This window comes from Polypterus senegalus, chromosome 10 (genome assembly GCF_016835505.1).
Source record: "Polypterus senegalus isolate Bchr_013 chromosome 10, ASM1683550v1, whole genome shotgun sequence".
NCBI lineage: Eukaryota > Metazoa > Chordata > Cladistia > Polypteriformes > Polypteridae > Polypterus > Polypterus senegalus.
The window spans coordinates 87325544-87341395 of NC_053163.1; positions in this window are offsets into that span (position 1 = coordinate 87325544).

A 15852-nucleotide genomic window follows, 5' to 3' on the forward strand; every position below is an offset into this window, starting at 1 on the left:
TGTTAATCAGTTTCAGCTGCTGTGGTATTAATGAAATTAACAACAGATGCACTAGAGGGGCAACAATGAGATGACCCCCAAAACAGGAATGGTTTAACAGGTGGAGGCCACTGGCATTTTTCCCTCCTCATCGTTTCTGACTGTTTCTTCACTAGTTTTGCATTTGGCTACAGTCAGTATCACTACTGGTAGCATGAGGCGATACCTGGACCCTACAGAGGTTGCACAGGTAGTCCAACTGCTCCAGGATGTCACATCAATACGTGTCATTGCCAGAAGGTTTGCTGTGTCTCCCTGCACAGTCTCAAGGGCATGGAGGAGATTCTAGGAGACAAGCAGTTACTCTAGGAGAGCTGGAGAGGGCCATAGAAGGTCCATAAACCATCAGCAGGACCAGTATCTGCTCCTTTGGGCAAGGAGGAACAGGATGAGCACTGCCAGAGCCCTACAAAATGACCTCCAGCAGGCCACTGGTGTGAATGTCTCTGACCAAACAACCAGAAAGACTTCATGAGGGTGACCCAAGGGCCCCATGTCCTCTAATGGGCCCTGAGCTCACTGCCCAGCAGCATGCAGCTCGATTGGCATTCTCCATAGAATACCAGAATTGGCAGATGCACCACTGGTGCCCTGTGCTTTTTACAGATGAGAGCAGGTTCACCCTGAGCACGTGACAGAAGTGAAAGGGTCTGGAGAAGCCATGGAGAACATTATGCTGCCTGTAACATCATTCAGCATGAGCAGTTTGGTGGTGGGTTAATGATTGTCTGGGGAGGCATATCCATGGGGGGTCACACAGACTGCTACAGGCTTGACAAAGGCACCTTGGCTGCCATTAGGTATCAGGATGAAATCCTTGGACCCATTGTCAGACCCTATGCTGGTACAGTGGCTCCTGGTGCACGACAATTCCTGGCCTCATGTGGTGAGAGTATGCAGGCAGTTCCTGGAGGATGAAGGAATTGATACCATTGACTGGCCACCACACTTTCCTGACCTAAATCCAATAGAACACCTCTGGGACATTATGTTTTGGTCCATCCAATGCCACCAGGTTGCACCTCAGACTGTCCAGGAGCTCAGTGATACCCTGGTCCAGATCTGGGAGGAGATCCCCCACAACACCATCTGTCATCTCATTAGAAGCATGCACCGATGTTGTCAGGCATGTATACAAGAACACAGGGGCCATACAAAGTGCTGCGTACAATTTTGAGTTGCTGCAATTAAATTTTGGCAAAATGGACTAGCCTGCCACATAATTTTTTCACTCTGATTTTTGGGGCGTCTTTGAATTCAGGGCTCTGTAGGTTGATCATTTTCATTTCCATCAAACGATGTGGCATCCTTTCGTTCCTAACACATTACCCAGTCTATATCAGTATAGATATCCAGGAGGATTTCTTTTTCCCATTGAGATCTGATGTGTTTTCAAAGTGTTCCTTTAATTTTTTTGAGCAGTTTATATATATATACATATATACAGATATATATATACACATTGTGAACCTTGCCCCGGACACAGACAGGAAGACACGTTAATGTCACCCACAAACACACGTTTATTTTCCATTTCTTTTTACAGTTCTGCTTACCAACCCCCAATACCCCTCAGTCCAGGCCAATCCAATGCCTTCTCTTTCTTCTTCTCTTCTCTCTTTTCTTCTCTTTTTTCTTCGGACCGCCTCTTCCAGACCTTGTCACTCTTCCACCCGACTCTTGTCATCGACTGGAGGGAGGTGGCCCCTTTAAATAAGCACCCGGATGTGCTCCAGGTGTGTTCCCGGCAATCTCCCACCGACACGCCCCAGTGTGGCGGAAGTGCCGGCTGTCTCTCCAGAAGCACTCCGGGTGTCCCTATTTTCTCTTCCCTCAAGCACTTCCTGGTGTGGCGGAAGTGCTGAGGTCTAGGGTCTTCCAGGTATTAGGGTACCCCTGGCGGTAACCCCGGGTCCCTACAGGGTCGAGCTTCCCAGCTTTTTACCCGAGTTCCACAGGGCGGTCGCCACCTCGAGGTCTGGAGGAGATACCAGCGCTCCTCCTGTCTTCTCAGGCGTCCCGGCTGGGTACCACCACCATTCTCTCGATGAGCTTCAACAGGTAGTCACCTGAAATGGTTTTATTATGGGACAAATATTCCTCCATCATTCACAACACTTCCGGCTCCTGAGGATGATGATACTTCAAGTCCCTCCGTGATGACGTCACTTCCGGCTCCTGGTGACGACGTCACTTCCGGTCCCTTGGAAATCATGTCATTTCCGGCTCCTGGCGATGACATCACTTCCGGTCCCTCCGAGATGACGTCCATACACAAGTGTACGAAGTTTGGGGCCAGACGTTAATAGTGCACAGCGAATGGCAGAGATTGTGACCATTGAAACTTTTATTAACGGTCTCCCTGAGAAAGTTGCCCAGCAGGTCCGTAAACAAGATGTTGTAAATATGGACGACCTCGTTAAAATAGTAGAAAGGCACTGGGCAGTCTGTAAATCTGATGGATCGGAACGGTACTCTCGCCCACCCTGAAAGGTTCGTGTACCTTTTAATGAGCCTGCCCGATTGACTCCTGACATCTCTACCCGGAAGAAAGAGAAACCGGTCTATCCACCGCGCTGTTTCAAGTGTGGAGGGGTAGGACATCTGTTTACAGCGTGCCCCACTCCGGAGCCGATGGACTGTTCTTTGGGAAGAGTAGAGAGGTATTGTGCTGTGATTAATCCCTTATATGGGCAGGCACTAAATTACGCGGGAGGCGTAACTCCGCCTCCCACGGGCATCGAGCAGAAGTCTATTATAGTATATGGACGAAAAAATAGGTTCCAGTTATGACCATTACATGTAGAATTTCGAAATGAAACCTGCCCAACTTTTGTAAGGAAGCTGTAAGGAATGAGCCTGCCAAATTTCAGCCTTCTACCTACACAGGAAGTTGGAGAATTAGTGATGAGTCAGTCAGTGAGTGAGTGAGTGAGTCAGTGAGGGCTTTGCCTTTTATTAGTATAGATTAAGGATTTTTCAAATTTTCATTTTTTTCCCTGTACTTAAACCTCATTAAAAAAAAGTGTTTACATTGAGTGGTTCGTAAGGCTATAGCATGAACTCTTGCAATGTTAGTTTTCTCTGTTCAAGGTTTTCTCAATGTTATTCAATGTTTTTACATTTAGTTTACTATTACACTGTACATTCTATGGTATAATTAACTATTTTTGTGCTTTAAAATCTTAAAAAAATATATTTACATACAGTTTGTACAGTCTGGAACAGATTAATTGTATTTACTTACAGTCCTATGGGGGAACTTAGTTTGGGTCACGACCAAATCGGGTTGCGACCAGAGCTTTGGAACGAATTACTGTCATTACCCGAGGTTCCACTGTATATATAATTCCAAGTGCTATCATCTTGAAGCTCTTGATATCATTTTTAAGAGAAATTCAGGAAAGTATGTATATTACATTATACAGATACATTTTTAACTTAATTTAAATAATGTATACTGTTAATAATTAAACGTGTAGGTATGGTGGCGCAGTGGTAGCGATTAGCTGGCACCCCATTTAGGGATTATTCCTGCCTCGCGCAGTATGCTTACTGGGACTTGCACGACTCTGGATGGATAGATGGATGGAATAATTAAAACATGTACAACGAATATATTACAATATTCCTTAAATGTTTTGAAGAACCATCTTTCGATGCTTACGGATTGCTTGACATTTATTACAGAGCTTATTGTGTGACGATTGGTTACTTGGAGAAAGAAAAGGAAGGACAGGAATTGGGTGTTATTATGTTTGAAAGAGACAGTACTGCGGCAATAAATTATTTCATTGAGCATCGTGCACAGTGCAGCAAGCATCTAGCGGGAGGCAGGAACAATCTCTGGATGGGGCACCAGCTCGTCACTATCACTGCGCCACCGTTCCCCCATATTTAATACATGCTTTAATCCCTGTGATCTTTAAAATGATATCAAGTATACATCTTAGTATTTAAATTGTTCAGAGAGCTGTAATATTGTAAATGTAATGTATTCTGTGTCCTGTTGGTGTAAGAGAAAATCCGATTAAGAAGCACATAGTGATTCACACACATAGAGTACATAGAAGAATATAGAATACAAAGCATTTAACGTGCCACTTTAGTTACGGTTGGATTTGACAAACTAGTAAATTAAACAATTTTAAGATGAAGTTTATGACATTCTACTTTAATGTACGGAAGGTGAGAGAGGACGTGTAATATCGTTATTTTTTTTTAAATTGTTTCCTCAAGATAACAGACCAATTTTATCGACATTTCGAGAAAACGAACTTTGTTTTCCAGAGATAACAGAATAATTTTATTGAGATCTCAATAAAACAAAAGATCTTGTTTTCTCTAAATTATGAAATAATTGAAACGTTGTATCTAACGTTTAATGTGTTAGCTTATTTAGGCCAAGTCCTGTTTGAAATGGCAGAAGAGCAGAACTGTATTGATCAGCATGTCACATTTTTGTTCAATCAAGGGCTAACACAGGCTGAGATATGTTTATGCCTTAGTTTAGAAAATAATAACGTTAGTGTCCGTCATTTAAGAAGAGGGTTAGCAAGGCTTCAGCTATATAGGTGTAAGCAAGCCTAATGCCATGAGCAAAGGTTAAGTTTTATTTTCTCGAGATCGCAATAAAATTATTCTGTCATCTCAAGAAAACAAATTTTCATTTTCTCTACATCTCGATAAAATTAATTCTGTTATCTCAAGGAAAGAAAGTTCATTTTCTCAAAATCTCGATAAAATTAGTCTGTTATCTCGAGGAAACAGTTTTAAAAAAATAACAATATTGTCCTTTCTCGGCTTCTGTATTAATGACAACATAGATTATGTGATTAAAGTGGAAATTTCGAGATTAAAGTTAACATTTTGACCTTTTTTTCCCCCACTGTGTCCCTATTTTTTTTCTTTTCTCTGTAACCTCATGCTTCCATATGACACTCAGACAGTGGGCTGCAACTCACCTTTTAATGGCAACTTTCATATCTGACCACTTCTTTTATATTTCGAGGACTGTGCTACTTTCTGAACTTGACCTTTTGAGTTTCTCTGCTGCTGTATGTCACTCGATCAACTTCCTTTTGTTGTTTATACCACTGCTTCTTGTCTCCACTTCTTTTTCACTGAAATTTTTCATTTTTCACTCTGCTTTTGCCTTGTCTTTTCACAGAACACTGAAGTTAAGGGGTTATTTATATTGATTTGCATATTCAAACAGCTGTAATTTTGGGAGGAGTCAAGGTGGGGCGGCCGGCGCATGCAGGTGCGTTACAATTTACACTGACCAGTATGTATGTAGTGGAAGAACGTGCAAGTTAGCGTGCGCACAGATTTATGCATCTGGATTTTTTCGTGCATACGCACATTTCTGTTTTTGTCTGTATGCCATGTTTTAATGTGAATTCTATACATGGCATTATACATGAGGCCCCCGGTTGGTAAAAGATTAGTAGTAGTCCCTCAGAGTTGTTGGAAGTTTTAGAGTAACTATCATCATTACTATAACAGCTGAATAGGATTTGTGTATAGTAATGTTGTAGAAATTATACATATTTTTATTTTATATTTTTATTTATTCCTAAGCTTAAATTGTACTATTCCATTATTCACCCAGGCAGAAAAATATCAAGAATCTTTGCAGTGGTACAACTACTCATTGAACTTCTATTCTCCAGGACAGTTAGATAAAAACCTTGGTAAACTTCAGAGGAACAGGGCTTCCTGCTACTTACAGCTTCAGCAAATGGAAATGGTATGTGTTACACTATATAATATCCAAAGCATAGGATTTGAAATTAATTGGTGTTGAAACCAAATCTTAAAAAATAATATAGATTGCCTTGAGTAGGTGGACTAATTCCAAGTTCTTTTGAAATGTATTCCTATGAGCCTGTGGAACATTTTATATAATGTAAGATTCTTTAGTTATGTTTATGTTATGGTTATTGTTTTGGGAACTTCTAGCATGGTATCTTTAAATATGTCCTAGAAAGAAACACTTTCATTTAATGGGTTCAGTTGGGTAGACACATGAAGTTAGTCTGCCCTTGTGACATAGCTGTTAGTGTATTTTTTGCCAAGTGTAAAGATACGGGATCTACCAGAATGAGCAGGCAAGCTCCCTTCCTAGTTATGTGTTGAAACAGTATCAGCTTATTGGATATCTGACTCAAGATTTTAGGGTGGTACCGTTATTGAAAGATATATATATATATATATATATATATATATATATATACTAACCAACTCGCGGCGTACCATACGCCGCATAATCAGGCCGGTTTTTTATTGAATTTTAAGCACAGGGAGAAAATTAACATTTGAAACACCGGTAATGTAATAAATCAGCAAGAAAAGCAACATTGTAACAATGCACGGAACGAACCAACACACAATCGTCCGTGACTGAAAACCGGCGGATCGTCCCGCGCCTTCTGCTGCCAGACAGAGGGATGGGGGTTCACGCACGGAGAGTGGAACGGGAGGAGAGAAGGACGTCCATTCAGCTCCGTCCGTCATGCTAGTCTGCTGATTTCTCGTTCAGTATGTACTGCCCGGTCACGTGCCCACCTCCAACTTGTCACTTGTGTCGTCGTCTTTACACAGTCCAGATGCACATGTGACTGACGTGGACTTTTCATTGCTCTGTGCGGTTTTGGCCGCTTTTCTATATATAATCCACCAAGACACCTGACCACGGTAGTAGCGAGGGGGGAGGGGGGTGCGTAGAAAGTGCAGGAGCATCTAAGAAGACGCACGTTTGTCGCGACGCAACCAGTGGGAGCGCCAGGACCGATCCGGGTAGACGGCCGCCTTTGTGCGAATGTGGTTTCGCCGCCCTACGTACCTATTTTCTATTATGATATGACGGATATTACTATTACATGTACTACTTCAAACAGGATTATGACGGTGTTAGGGTTAAAGTCGGGATGTATAAATAAAATTTAATTTCAAACGATTAATTTCAAATCAAACCAGCCTAGATTAGAAAGCCGGTTTATTTAATCGTTCTAAGCGACAGGCAGCTCTGCACACAGTGACAGTCAATTCAGAGATCGCCGCAGCTCCGCTGTCTTTGCCGCTTCTCTTGACTCGCAATCCCGTTGAGGAACGTCACGCGTCTCACATGAAATCTATCGCCGCACGCAACTATGAAATATGCAAGTTGAACGTTGACTAAGGGACTACACACATTTAGAGAGCGTGCGTAAACACATGGTAAGCAATGGAACCGTTCAGACAGAGCGTGCGATGAGCGGCGACCATCAAAGGCTTTTCGCCGCTTCGCGAGCAAATCGCTATGTATGTGGAGTCCCTAATAGGCATCAACGCATCGACTACAATACACGCCACTTTGTCAAACTTTGCTCACTGCAAACGCCGCCGCTGCTATAGTTGTCGGCCACGCTCAGACTTCAAAATTCAAAGGTGGACAGCTGCCGGTCGCAGTGTCGCCGGCTGCTGCACGTCTCCTCAACGGCCGCCTTTGAGTTTGGCGCCGCGTCGGGGCACGCTTTTTGCCCGTCGCCAGGATCGGCCCTGGGGAGCGTATGAGTTGCACTTAGTGGGAATTCCACGGTTTGCAGCCCGAATGGGGCTCAACGGCTTACCCACGCCGGTAGACACACGGTCAATGTCATGCATAATTATTTATTGAATGCTAAACACTTCTGGAAAGACACCGTTGTCTAAAAAGGGAGGGTTTGAGGATACAACAGAAAGTGAATGAAAAGATGGAACTCTAGACTTTTCATTGCTCTGTGCGGTTTCGGCTGCCTTTCTATATATAATCCACCAAGACACCTGACCACGGTAGTAGCGAGGTGGGAGGGGGGTGTGAACAAAGTGCAGGAGCATCTAAGAAGACGCATGTTTGTCGCGGATGCAAATTGCTGTATGTAGCGTGTAAAACAGTTTGCCATGGAGCACGTGGTGGAGCGTCGTAACCGAAAACTCAGTTTTTAAAAACTGCTCACTTCATTGTGTTTTAACCTCAGTTGTAAAGGATTGTTTTAAGGATCCCATGGGATACCCCTCGCAAACCGTTTGACACGCTGCACCATAGAGTCCGGACATATTCATGTAATCAGCGTATTGTTGAGCAGACTGTATAATAATGCCTCTGTGACTAAGAACAACGGACACCACATCACCGAAGTTATCCCAATGTTGGCAAACAAAGCTAAGAGCCATGTCACGAAGTTTGAGAGCAACAGTTTCACAATGACATTTCTTCAAAAAAAACCCGACTGACAGAAACAAACAATTACCTGAAGCAGGAATTTCCATAACATTGAAATAATTGTTGTTTCCATGAAATACATTTGAAGCGGCAGCCATGGAGGGCAAAAGAATAGTCAACGTGGCTCACAGCTGAGTTTGGACCGGAGCACAGACCAATGCGAGTGAGTATGTGTTTGATGAGCTGTTTGATTTGGCGGGCAGTGGTCTGAGGTGCGTTCCTTAGCAGGTGGGAGGAGGGGTAGAGTTTCTGGGCGGGGCTTCGTTGTTCCTTTCGCATGGTTTTTCATGGTGTCGAAACCAAAAAGAATAATGAAAAGTCAACGTGGCTTAGACGTGCATGTGGACTCCTAGCAAAGACGAAAGAGGCTAACTGGGTGGTCGGTGAGTTTTTGCGTCCGGGCACATGGGCAGGCAGTGTGAATGCCTAGAGAGCGAGGGGACGCGGGCCGGTGAAAAAGGAGTGTTGGTGGGTAGGAAAATGTCTTCCGTGTTCCTGCAGGAGTATCTAAGAAGTCGCATGTTTGTCGCGGATGCGAATCTGTATGTAGTGTGTAAAACAGTTTGCTATGGTGCAAGCGGTCATGCGTTGTAACCGAAAAATCGGTTTTTAAAGACTGCTTACTTCATTGTGTTTTAATCTCAGTTGTAAAGGATTGTTTTAAAGATCCCATGAGATACCCCTCACCTGCTGCATATGGCGATTCACCTCCAGAAACTCGCCTCTATGAACAGTCAACGAGCTCGGAGGTGCATGACATTAACCTGCCCTGCACCGCATGTGGCCTCCTCGACAGACGAATATAAATGACGCACTTTTTCTGTGTCCTCGCGTCCGACTTGGTGGGCGTGGCCCTGCGAGTTGTCGCCGTATCCAATGGAGTTGGTGGGCGTGGCTCCTTCCTTCGGCGCCATAGGTGTCTCACTTGTCGGCGCTTAGTGAATCCACGCCTTCCGCGTGCTTTTCATGGTTGTCTTGCCTTAGTGAATTATATATATATATATATATATATATATATATATATATATATATATATATATATATATATTTGCAAATTTCCTAAAGGTACTTGTTTTGAATTGTCTCCTTTTATATTCTTTATTATGTTCACTTTAACAAAATATTTTAAATCCCATACTCTTACGACAGTGTCGGGTAATTTACTTCAGCTGTGCCCTCCAGCAAACACTTTTAAAAGAACAGGTAAAAGTTAAAGTATACATGTAATGATGCATCAATGATAATATGCCCAAATTATAAGGAAACAGAGTAAAATTTGAGTGTTGGTTACAAACTATAGCATACAATTTATAATTTTAGATGTGTAATTTTAGATGGCACATAAAATTGTTGTTACACTGTATTATTTCTGGTCTGCTCTTTTCAGAATGGAAAAATGGCTGAGAGAGCATGCCTTTGAAAGGTTCAATATTTATTGTCCCCTGTACACTCCTGACGCATATTGCCAAACACTTCATGAGGCTATTCACCAATGAAACAGCTCATGCACAACCCTCTTTCGCAGTTCAGCCACGATTAATATGGGAGAGTAACTTTAATCAATGAAACAGCTAACATTTTTCCAAACAAGAAATAAAGGAAATAAACCGTAAAAATTAGCCCAGAAGGTGCTTTCCTTATCGATGAAACTCTGGGGGTAGAAAACTGGTTTGTCCATCTTCCTGACTCTTTCACATTACAAATAAAGATTTTCAATTTATATGCTAGATATCACTCATCTTACATTCCACAACATTTTAACTGTAACTTTGAATGCTGCTAATTTAAGAAATTTGAGATATCTAGTTAAAATATATTGTGGAAAGCATACCCCCGAACACAGATAGACCGACACCAGAATGTCCAAAACACACTTCTTTATTAATATTTTCAGCACCACAATGCCTTCTTTCACCAACTCTCTTCTTCTTTCTCTTCTTCTATTTCTCTCTCTCTCTCTTGACCTCCTCTCTCCTCCTCACAAGCTTTGTCTCCTTTCTCCCAACTGTGGCTCGTCTACTGGAGCGAGGCGGCCCCTTTTATCATGACCCGGATGAGCTCCAGGTGCTCCCTTTGACGTCACTTCCTGGTGTGGCGGAAATGTCAGGAAAGCACCTGGGTATCCTTAGAATTGCTTCCGGCAGCACTTCCTGATGTGGCGGAAGTGCTGCCATCCAGGATTCTGTAATTGTCCAGGCGCCCCCGGCTGGGGCCACGTTCTTACATAATGAGCGTCCCAGCTCCGTCCCTATGGCCCCCAAATAACCCAGGCGGCTGCCCTCTCGTTGCCGAGGAGAAGTATCGTCCAACTCTGGGACTATCCAGGCATCCCGGCCGGGCAGTGTCCCCGCTCATCTGTGACAATATACAGTATACAGTGGAACCTCGGTTTACGAGTAACTTGGTTTACGAGTGTTTTGCAAGACGAGCAAAATTTTTTAATAAATTTTGACTTGATAAACGAGCGATGCCTTGCAATACGAGCAGTATGGATACACTTTGTCTGCTTAGCGTCATGTGATCACAACTAAGCTGATGGTTCTTCTCTCACACGCACACCTCTCTCTCTCTCCTTATCTCTCTTGCTCGCACAACGCGTCTCTCTCTCTCCTTATCTCGCTCGCACTCACCTCTCTCTCGCTCTCTCTTTCTCCTTATCTCTCTTGCTCGCGCGCAGCGCGTCTCTCTTCCCTTGAGGGGAATTGTCTCCTATTCTCCGTCTGAGTCTGTGTGCCTCACTTATTTAGTCTGTACGAGCGTATACTGTTTACTACAGCATTGTGACTGTGTGTGTGTGTGTGTGTGTGTGTGTGTGTGTGTGTGTGTGTGCGCTGTGAAGTGCGAGTCCCCATCTTGCGCCCCAAAACACGAAGCTGAGTCTCAGTACTTTAACAACACCAGCCGCCTTCAGCTTGAAACAGCAACAGTGCTGTTATTTATTGTAGTGGGATCTTTATAATGTTCCTTGTATCACCCATTGATGGCAGGCGCTTATAGCATGTCTGTGATCTTTTTGGATGCGCTTATACGGCGAACTGCTACAGCGCTGGAAGACTGCAATTGCTTTGGGACACTCTTCCGCGTGTCGTCCCGTTGGGTGGAATCCCACATGAGTTTAGAAACTCACTCACACCAGCCATGATTCTTTTTAAAGGTAAAGTGCAGGTTAATTTTTTTTATGTATTTTTACTTTATATTTTGTATTAATCATTTTTATATGAATAGTTTTGGGTTGTGGAACGAATCATCTGAGTTTCCATTATTTCTTATGGGGAAATTCGCTTTGATATACGAGTGCTTTGGATTGCGAGCACGTTTCCGGAACAAATTATGCTCGCAAACCGAGGTCCCACTGTATATATATTTATGGTTCTGCCTTTGTCCAGAAAAGGGTCCGTAAGCTTTATGACTTTAGTCTCGGAAAGTCTTTTTCCTATGGGATGACTGGGATCTTTCCCTGAATAAAGAGTGGCATTACACATGTACTTTGTCAGCATGCCTGTGTTGATCAAACACAGTAAGCTCTGCAGTTTACTTTGACTTTATGCTGTAGAAAGATAAGTAAACAAATATAGGTAAACAAATTCCTTTTGTTGCTTATACCACTGCTTAAGCCAACAAATAGTATGTTTTTCCTTGCCTCCACTTTGCATTCGCTGAAATTCTTCTTTTTTATATGTGCTTATACCATTGTCTTTTCACAAAACAGTTAATGAAAGGGGCAATTTATATTGATTTGCATATTAAAATATGTGAAATGGGAGGAGTCGGGATAGTGATGTAGGCATGTGCGTTAAATTTCGCATTCATTTGAAGTTGTAATGGGGAATTGAGTGGAACTTGGCGTGCTCACAGTTTTATACATCTGGATTTTCTTTGTGTGTTTGCACGTTTCCAGTTTTGTCCATACACCATGTTTTAGTGTGAATTCTACACACAATTTTATACATGAGTAGAGAATCTATTCCCAGACATTTTTCATTCCTGCATTCCCGGGAATGAAACTGCTGTAATTCCTGGGAAACTGGGAACGGCCAAGCTCGCATATATAGCGTGTAAAAATCGATCAAGAAATAACAGTTTTATAGTTGAAAATAATTAAGTGGCACGGTTTTTTGGCCCATGGTGTAGTGTTTTGCAGATTGATGTAGTCAGCCAGCAGCAGTCGTCAGTCTCCCGGCTCCAACTAAGACTGAGTATAGTGGACTGGTAGGAGTCTGCACTCGCCAGCTCACAAATGCCGGGACAGGGGAGACTTCATTGACGTCTGTCAGACAACAGCCTTGAACCACAACTTAAAATTGCAATACGTCAGTCTGTTGCATCCGCATTATCTGTGCCAAGAAACTTGCCATCACAGAATGATGACAAGAATTTGGATGCATCAGTAAAAGCTGAAATGGAGGTGTTTCAGAGCAACGGCAAGCGCGGGCATTGTTTAGAACAAGTGTATCAGTATCTGATTGGGTAGATCGCGTTGCATTCAAAAACGTTAGTCTATCATATATCCTCCCTGTGGAATTTGCCACTTGATTGACATACAGGGCAGCCAGTCTGAGATCTCTTTCCTTCTAACACACTGGTCATCCCACATGCACCCATACAATCAGACTGTGATTCAGACTACAAATGCCATGAATGTAATTACACTGATCTACATGCTGTCAAATGAACGAACCACACGCCATGGCTTCGCCTCTGACACTGTCGTCCGAGGTTCGATTCCCAAGAGGGGGGGTGCAGTGAGTGTGTACGCCTGATGAGCCCAGAATTAGGGCAAATATGTGTCATGTACTCTTTGCATTATTTGACACTAAAACTTTGCAACATTCTATGATCTGCTTCTCGCAACTGAAGAGGGCACCATGGCGGATGTTTGCCGACACAAGCATTACCTGGTAGGTAACCACCCATACAGTCAGATTGTGATTCAGACTATGAATGCCATGAATGTAATTACCCTGATCTACATGCTGTCAAATAAACGAACCACACACCATGGCACAACGTAAGGGGCGAAACACGTGTCGCGTACTCTGCATTATTTGACAGTAAAACTATGCAGTGTGTACAAACCGGATTCCAAAAAAGTTGGGACACTATACAAATCGTGAATAAAAACTGAATGCAATGATGTGGAGGTGCCAACTTCTAATATTTTATTTAGAATAGAACATAAATCACGGAACAAAAGTTTAAACTGAGAAAATGTATCATTTTAAGGGAAAATATGTTGATTCAGAATTTCATGGTGTCAACAAATCCCAAAAAAGTTGGGACAAGGCCATTTTCACCACTGTGTGGCATCTCCCCTTCTTCTTACAACACTCAACAGACGTCTGGGGACCGAGGAGACCAGTTTCTTAAGTTTAGAAATAGGAATGCTCTCCCATTCTTGTCTAATACAGGCCTGAAACTGTTCAATCGTCTTGGGCCTTCTTTGTCGCACCTTCCTCTTTATGATGCGCCAAATGTTCTCTATAGGTGAAAGATCTGGACTGCAGACTGGCCATTTCAGTACCCGGATCCTTCTCCTACGCAGCCATGATGTTGTGATTGATGCAGAATGTGGTCTGGCATTATCTTGTTGAAAAATGCAGGGTCTAACCTGAAAGAGATGACGTCTGGATGGGAGCATATGTTGTTCTAGAACCTGAATATATTTTTCTGCATTGATGGTGCCTTTCCAGACATGCAAGCTGCCCATGCCACACGCACTCATGCCACCCCATACCATCAGAGATGCAGGCTTCTGAACTGAGCGTTGATAACAACTTGGGTTGTCCTTGTCCTCTTTGGTCCGGATGACATGGCGTCCCAGATTTCCAAAAGAACTTTGAATCGTGACTCGTCTGACCACAGAACAGTCTTCCATTTTGCCACACTCCATTTTAAATGATCCCTGGCCCAGTGACAATGCCTGAGCTTGTGGATCTTGCTTAGAAATGGCTTCTTCTTTGCACTGTAGAGTTTCAGCTGGCAATGGCGAATGGCACGGTGGATTGTGTTCACTGACAATGGTTTCTGGAAGTATTCCTGAGCCCATTCTGTGATTTCCTTTACAGTAGCATTCCTGTTTGTGGTGCAGTGTCGTTTAAGGGCCGGAGATCACGGGCATCCAATATGGTTTTACGGCCTTGACCCTTACGCACAGAGATTGTTCCAGATTCTCTGAATCTTCGGATGATGTTATGCACAGTTGATGATGATGGATGCAAAGTCTTTGCAATTTTTCGCTGGGTAACACCTTTCTGATATTGCTCCACTATCTTTCTGCGCAACATTATGGGAATTGGTGATCCTCTACCCATCTTGGCTTCTGAGAGACACTGCCACTCTGAGAAGCTCTTTTTATACCCAATCATGTTGCCAATTGACCTAATTAGTGTTAATTGGTCTTCCAGCTCTTTGTTATGCTCAAATTTACTTTTTCCAGCCTCTTATTGCTACTTGTCCCAACTTTTTTGGGATTTGTTGACACCGTGAAATTTTGAAACAACATATTTTTCCTTTAAAATGATACATTTACTCAGATTAAACGTTTGATCTGTCATCTACGTTCTATTACAAATAAAATATTGACATTTGCCATCTCCACATCATTGCATTCAGTTTTTATTCACAATTTGTTTAGTGTCCCAACTTTTTTGGAATCTGGTTTGTATATATATATATATATATATATATATATACAAACAATATATATATGTGTGTGTGTGTGTGTGTATATAGCATTTTTAATGTAGGTAGATCATTTCGACCTGATCAATTTAAAAGTAGCTCGCAAGCCGAAAAAGTATGGGCACCCCTGAACTAGATACATGTACTTGTATGACAGGATGAACAGCTTGTAGATAAGGTTAGTCTTTTATTGGTGTCAACATATTGCAGTAGTTTTATTAAAAATAAGTGTCAGTCGTTCTAAAACCGTTCACATGTGAGATGCCCGTGCACTGTGTCATTCCCGGTAGCCCAGGATTCCCAGGAATGACATGCGGGATTCTCAACTTGAATGGATTCCCTATACATGAGGCCCAAGAATTGTTGTGGTCCTTTTTTTCCTGATATATTTTTAATAACATTGAATTCACAGTATGTTCTTTCATGACACAACCTTGTATTTAATATGGACACTGCCAATTTCTGTCTTCGTTTTGCTTGGTTGCCTAATGGTTGCTGGGCTGGATGACTGAGAATGTGCAACAAATGATGCAATCATCTCAAGGGCTTGAAAGGTCAGATTCATGCATTTGCTAGTCAAGTGAGTTTTTGATGGTGAATCTTTACATTCAGACTGTCTATTTTGTTACAATTTGATCTTGACTATGATCTACATCTTTCATTTTGGCTTTGGTGTCATCAACTGACCTTTGACCCTCATTTTTTCTGTTTGATATTTTTTGATTTCTGATTAACACTCTTGGTTTGCTGTTTAGTGTACTTTCCATCGTCTGATCTTTAGTTTAAAAATGAATGATTGCTTTCTTTGCATTTAGTCATTACAGCTGGACTTGCTGCTCTTTTTAATATATACACCAGTGGGGAAAAACACACAGAAGAAATCCAGC